Source organism: Triticum dicoccoides, chromosome 1A (genome assembly GCF_002162155.2).
Source record: "Triticum dicoccoides isolate Atlit2015 ecotype Zavitan chromosome 1A, WEW_v2.0, whole genome shotgun sequence".
Taxonomy (NCBI): Eukaryota; Viridiplantae; Streptophyta; class Magnoliopsida; order Poales; family Poaceae; genus Triticum; species Triticum dicoccoides.
Window position 1 is genome coordinate 312,215,969 of NC_041380.1, and position 7,827 is coordinate 312,223,795.

Below are 7,827 nucleotides of genomic sequence, written 5' to 3' on the forward strand. Positions count from 1 at the left end.
TACCATGATAAATGTAGTGGCCTTTTCTTATCTATGCAAATCCGTATCTGGGTTTTATGAAAGCTGAGGGACAAAATCCAGTTCTTTTTAGCTTCTACAACTGGGCCTTAGACACCTTACAAGTACCATGATAAATGTAGTGGCCTTTTCTTATCTATGCAAATCCGTATTAGTTAATTGCACAAAACCACAACTTCACCTAGGATAAACAGAAATTTTGCACGCGGTGCGTCTGAAAAGAGTTGTAATATTGTTTTACCATTTTGCAGGCACAAATAGGCCATGACGATGATGTTGGATAAAAAAGTGATGAACATGAAATTTATTCACCTTGACAAAAGAACAACTTTGCTTTGGGGGTCATTGTAATCCAAGATAATATGTGACCTCCACGACCGGCGGAAGAGGGCCACTTTACACAAATTGAGATAGAACATTTATTTTGGTGGGATCTGAGTTTTTTTATACGGGAAGTCCAGCTGTCTTAGAAGTGACAGGACGATTGAACGACAGATAATTGATATACCAATATATCACTTTTTAGCTTTACCTTTTCCTCCTCACTTAATTTTCTTCTTCCTTGTGTTGGAAATATGAACAATTTACCGAATGATTTTATTAACAGAAATACTAGATAAAGGATGACCAGTATAGCAGTGATAAAACAAGTCATGCAATTTGACAAAGAGAAGGTAAACAACAACTTCATATATGAACTATAACCAAACACATCTAGAGCAGACAGTATAGCAAATTGCATATATGAAACAGAGTCTAACATATCTAGGGCAAACACTAAAGCAAGGAACTGTAGCAGGGCCTCTAACAGAAAGAGGAAGAACACATACGGGACAACAGCAGCAAAAGCGCTGGATTTGGGGTCGGTGTCCTCGCCAGCCATGTCGTCGAGGAGGTTGTCGACGTCGGGGAAGAAGTCGTCGTCAGGGAAATAGTCGTCGGAGTCCGGGGCGTCCGTGACGAAGAAGTCAGTAGTCGCGCTGAGCGCTCCCCAAAAACCTTATCACCCTTCTCCCATGCAGGACTCAAAGAGGTGGAGTTTCGGAGGCCTACTGTCTCAACCTGCGGTGCACGCCGCAAGCCGGGATGGGGAAGATCGTAGTAGCAGCGCAGTGCTCAGGAACTTTGTGGCGAGAGGAAGAGGACCTTCTGGTGCGTATCTCTGAGAGGAGCGACCTTCCTTTTATAGGCGCAAGAGAAGGAGGCAAGAGGCTGCGCCGGGAGCTGAACAAGCAGCAGGCGAAGAGGTGCGCCATTTGTATTCAATCTCCACTACAACAAAACGTTTCAGCTTCCGCGTGACCTTTCGTATACCCGTCGTGCGTGGCAAAAAATTTAGACATCGACTCGGCTCATTCCCGCGGCGCGGCGCGACGTGACGAGGCGAGGCGAGGCGTGGCGAGGCGGGTGGCGGAGGAGGAGCGCGCGTGGATGTCTCTTTTGTTCTCATCCTCATACATGTGGAGAAAGAACCTCCCTTATAAAGAGGCCCAACTCCCTCTAAACTAGCAATGTGGGACTAAACTTTAGTTCCATCTCTTGCCTTGCACGAATGGGCTGCGTGGGCCTCTAGGATTTATTAGGAATTTCTGAAACTGCTATTGGGCTAGGCCCAAAATAGACAAAATTCCAGCAATCCCCACCAGATCCCAGAGGCACACAAAATTTGTCTTTGGTTCCAAAACACTATTTTATATAACGGTACTGCAGTGGAGATTGTTAAGTTGAACTTCCACCTAAAACTCTATGCTACACTAGTAAGCAACTTGAACAGTGGACTGGGCCTTGAACTGCAAGTTTTCTGCGAATCTAGCTTCACATAAAGCCTTGACCGATACGTGGCTACCGTGGGTCTTCCCCGCGGGTGGAGCTTGTGCGTCATACTCCGAGACCTTTCATGAGTTTACTAGAGAGAACCCTCTCATAGATTGCGACGTTTAACAATCAGACTCATATAGGTGCGTTCTTCAAAAGATGTTCTGCAGGACGACATCTCTGCTTCAATGAGCCACTTAGAACACATTAAGATATACATCAACCTGCCATGCAGATTAGGAGAGTATTGCATCTTCATGGAGTGGTATTGGTAATAGTAAGGATACTCTCCTCTCAGTTGACCAATATCTTGTCTTCCACATCTAATTCACGGGATCTCCAATCACATAGACTAGGTTACCATTGTGAACAACTCATATTGTGGGTCTCATACCCATCTCCCTCGATGCATTATCTATCACATTACGTGATAGACCCTTAGTGAAAGGATCTGCCAGATTTTTAGACGTTTGGATATAATCCAATGCAATAACTCTGGAGTTTCTCATTTTCCTGACAGACTTTAACCTTCTCTGAACGTGTCTTGATGACTTCATGTTATCCTTTGAGCTGCTCACTTTTGTGATTACAGTTTGATTGTCGCAGTTCATAAGGATACCCGGTACAGGTTTCTCAACAACCGGCAAGTCATTCAAGAGCCGACGAAGCCAATCTGCTTCGACCGTAGCTGTATCTAGTGCTGTGAGTTCTGCTTCCATTGTTGACCTTGTTAAGATGGTCTCCTTGCAAGACTTCCAAGAAACAGCTCCACCTCCATGAGTGAATACATATCCGCTCGTGGTCTTTATCTCATCGGCATCTGAGATCCAGTTTGAGTCACTATACCCTTCAAGCACCTTTGGGTGCCCGATGTAGTGAATTCCATAATTCGTAGTGCCTTTCAAATAATGCAAAACTCTCCCTAGAGCTTTCCAATGCACATCTCCTGGTTTTGAGACAAACGGACTCAGTTTGCTAACAACAAAAGAGATGTCGGGTCTTGTAGCACTGACTAAGTACATAAGCGAGCCAATAATCTGAGAATATTTCAATTGATCTCTAGCAATTCTTCGATTCTTTCGAAGTAACACACTCGAATCATATGGTGTTGGAGAGGGCTTGCAGTCACTATAGCCAAAGCGACTCAAGATCTTTTCCACATAGTGAGATTGAAGCAATGTAATCCCACCATCATCGTCTCTCAACAACTTGATGTTCAGAATGACATCAGCCACTCCTAAATCCTTCATCTCAAAGCAACGAGATAGGAAATCCTTGACCTCCTTAATAACATTCAGATTTGTTTCGAAAATCAGTATGTCATCAACATAGAAGCAAAGGATAACTCCCTCACCCTCACCATGGCGATAGTACACACATTTATCAACTTCGTTTACAACAAAGCCTGCAACTATTAAAGTTCTTTCAAACTTCTCATGCCACTGTTTGGGTGCTTGCTTGAGTCCATACAAAGACTTCAGCAACTTGCACACCTTTTCTTCCTGGCCATCTAGTACAAACCCATCTGGTTGTTCCATATAAATTTCCTCGTCCAACTCTCCATTTAGGAAAGCAGTCTTAACATCCATTTGATGAACGAGAAGACCATGTGAGGCAGCTAGTGAAAGTAGAACTTGAATAGTGGTCAGTCGAGTCACAGGTGAGTAAGTATCAAAGAAGCCTCCCCCTTCCTTTTGGGTATAACTCTTAGCCACGAGCCGAGCCTTGTACTTTTCAATAGTACCATCAGGCCTAAGCTTCTTCTTGAATACCCATTTGCACCCTATAGGTTTGCACCCATAAGGAGAATCAGTTATCTCCCAAGTTTCATTTGCCAAGATGGAATCCATATCGCTACGAACCGCTTCCTTCCAGTAGTCAGCATCTTCAGATGCATAGGCCTCTGAAATAGAATTGTGAGTGTCATCTATGAGATACACCAAGAAAATCATCACCAAGGACTTTGCAGTCCTCTGTCTCTTGCTCCTAGTAGGAACTTTATTGTTCTCCTCCATAGGATCTTCAAAGTGTTCCATCGAAATGGCAGGTTCGGTAATTGTAACTGGTTCCTGATTCGATGAACTAGGCATCTCCTGATTAGATGAGGTAGCCATTGTTAGAACGTACTAATTTCAAAAAAATTCCTACGCACACGCAAGATCATGGTGATGCATAGCAACGAGAGGGGAGAGTGTGTCCACGTACCCTCGTAGACCAAAAGCGGAAGCGTTAGCACAACGCGATTGATGTAGTCGTACGTCTTCACGATCCGACCGATCAAGCACCGAACGCACGACACCTCCGAGTTCTGCACACGTTCAACTCGATAACATCCCTTGAACTCCAATCCAGCCGAGCTTTGAGGAAGAGTTCTGTCAGCACGACGGCGTGGTTACAATGATGATGTTCTACCGATGCAGGGCTTCACCTAAGCACCGCTATGATATGACCGAGGTGGATTATGGTGGAGGGGGGCACCGCACACGGCTAAAAGATCAATTGTTGTGTTGATGGGGTGCCCCCTCCTCCGTATATAAAGGGGGCGAGGAGGAGGGGACCGGCCAAGAGGAGGAGGCGCGCCCAAGGGGGGGGGCCAATCCTACTCCAAGTAGGTTTTTCCCCTGAGGGAGTCCTGGATTAGGGGGTCTCCAGACAGCTGGACTATATCCTTTGACCGGACTGTTGGACTATGAAGATACACGATTGAAGACTTCGTCTCGTGTCCGGATGGGACTTTACTTGGCGTGGAAGGCAAGCTAGGCAATACAGATATGTATATCTCCTCCTTTGTAACCGACCTTATGTAACCCTAGCCCCCTCCAGTGTCTATATAAACCGGAGGGTTTTAGTCCGTAGGACATACCATAGGCTAGCTTCTAGGGTTTAGCCTCTTTGATCTCGTGGTAGATCGACTCTTGTAATACTCATACCATCAAGAACAATCAAGCAAGACGTAGGGTATTACCTCCATCAAGAGGGCTCGAACCTGGGTAAACATCGTGTCCCCTGCCTCCTGTTACCATCCGCCTTAGACGCACAGTTTGGGACCCCCTACCCGAGATCCGCCGGTTTTGACACCGACATTGGTGCTTTCATTGAGAGTTCCACTGTGTCGTCACCATAAGGCTTGATGGCTCCTTCGATCATCACTAGCGATGCGGTCCAGGGTGAGGCTTTCCTCCCCGGACAAAACCTCGTATTCGGCGGCTTCGCACTGTGGGCCAATTTGCTTGGCCATCTGGAGCAGATCGAGAGCTACGCCCCTGGCCATCGGGTCAGATTTGGAAACTTGAACTACACGGCCGACATCCGCGGAGACTTGATTTTCGACGGATTCGAGCCCATGCCGGACGCACCGCACAGTCGCGACGAGCAAGACGTAGCACCCGCAGCTACTCCGGCCTTTAATCAGGAGCAAATCGTGCAATCCGAGAGCGGAGGGATAGACCCCGCCATGGAGTCCGCACTCTCAGTGGCGATAGAGCCAGATACTGACTTCACCCCTTATGAGAACCGTGGCGCCGAACCACTGGATTCATCTCCGGCCACGGACTCTGAGCCGCTCACATCCGTGCCCGTCGAGTCCGACTGGGCGCCGATCATGGAGTTCACCTCCGCGGATATCTTTCAGCACTCACCTTTCGGAGATGTGCTAAATTCATTAAGTTCTCTCTCCCGGACAGGAGAACCTTGGCCGAACTATGTCCGGCTAGAATGGGATCCGGACAACGAAGAAATTCACTGCCCACCCACCACCCACTTAGTAGCCACTATCGACGACTTAACCGACATGCTCGACTTCGACTACGAAGACTTCGATGGTATGGACGACGAAGCCGGAGACGAACAGAAACCACTGCCCTCAGGGCGCTGGACCGCCACCTCATCATATGATATATACATGGTGGACACTCCCAAAGAAGGCAATGGCGACGAGACAGCAGAGGATGACCCCTCCAAGAAGCAACCCAAGCGCCGACGTCAGCGGCGCCGCTCTAAGTCCCGCCACAGCAAGAGCAGTGATACCGGCACAGGAGATAATAACACTCCGGATAGCACCGAAGACAACAACAATCCCCTCTAGCACGGTGTAGAGCTAGAGGATGAACAAGCTAGCCCTCCAGAGCAGGCAGCAGATGGAGAACCGGAGGAGTTTATCGTGCCTGAGGACCCCGTCGAGCAAGAGCGCTTCAAGCGCCGGCTTATGACCATGGCAAATAGCCTGAAGAAAAAACAGGAACAACTTCAAGCTGATCAAGACTTGCTAGCAGACAGGTGGACCGAAGTCCTTGCGGCCGAGGAGCATGAACTCGAGCGCCCATCCAAGAGTTACCCAAAACGCATGTCGCTACCTCACCTGGAGGAGGAAACATTGAAACCTCATTCACCAGTGTACGATGCGGCTGACCAGCCACTACGCGGCCGAGCCAGAGAGGCGTTTTAGCCTAAAGTTCAGACCGCACCCCGTCGCCACTCAGTCAAAAATACTAAGGCCCAGGGCAATACAGAGGACCCGCGAGACATCTTGGACAGTAAGGCAAAAATCGCAAGGTCAATATACGAGACACGGGCACGTGCACCCACATAGGACGATGATCGTCGCGTCGGATACACCAAGAGTAAATCCGGCCGGGCCGAATACAGCAGACAAGACTCATACGAGCTACGTCGGGATATAGCCCGGCATAAAGGTGCCGCACACCCCCTATGCTTCACTGATGAAGTTATGAATCATGAATTCCTGGAGGGTTTCAAACCCGTAAATATCAAATCATATGATGGCACAACAGATCCCGCTGTATGGATTGAGGATTTCCTCCTTCACATCCACATGGCTCACGGTGATGATCTACATGCCATCAAGTACCTCCTACTAAAACTCAAAGGACCAGCTCGGCATTGGCTGAATAGCTTGCCAGCAGATTCCGTCGGCAGTTGGGAGGATCTAGAAGACACATTTCTTGATAACTTCCAGGGCACTTGTGTGCGGCCACTGGATGCCGATGAGTTGAGCCACATAACCCAGCAGCCAGGGGAATCGGCCAGACAATTTTGGACACAGTTCCTGACTAAGAAAAAACAAATTGTAGACTATCCGGATGTAGAGGCCCTAGCGGCATTCAAGCATAACATCCGCGACGAGTGGCTCGCCCGCCACCTCGGCCAGGAGAAGTTGAAATCTATGGCAGCCCTCACGACACTCATGACCCGCTTTTGCGCGGGCGAGGACAGCTGGCTGGCTCGCAGCAACAACACATCGAGGAATCCGGATACCTCGGATACCAAAGATGTTAACGGTAGGCAGCGTCATAATAAACCAAAGCGCCGCAATAACGGCGATAACACCGAAGATACGGCAGTCAATGCCGGATTCAGAGGCTCTAGATCCGGTCAGCGGAAAAAGCCATTTAAAAGAAATACTCCGGCTCCGTCCAGTCTGGATCGCATACTGGATCGCTCGTGTCAAATCCACGGCACCCTCGACAAGCCAGCCAATCACACCAATAGAGAATGCTGGGTGTTCAAGCAGGCCGGCAAGTTAAATGCCGAGAACAAGGACAAGGGGCTGCATAGCGATGACGAGGAGGAGCCCCGGCCGCCGAACACAGGAGGACAGAAGGGGTTTCCCCCTCAAGTGAAGACGGTGAACATGATATACGCAACCCACATTCCCAAGAGGGAGCGGAAGCGTGCACTAAGGGACGTCTATGGGATGGAGCCCGTCGCCCCAAAGTTCAACCCATGGTCTGCTTGTCCAATCACCTTCGATCGCAAGGACCACCCCACTAGCATCCGTCATGGCAGATCCGCCACATTGGTCCTAGACCCCATCATTGACGGATTTCACCTCACCCGAGTCTTTATGGACGGCGGCAGCAGCCTGAACCTGCTTTATCAGGATACAGTGTGAAAAATGGGTATCGATCCCTCGAGGATCAAACCCAGCAAAACCACCTTTAAAGGCGTCATCCCAGGCGTAGAGGCCCATTGCAC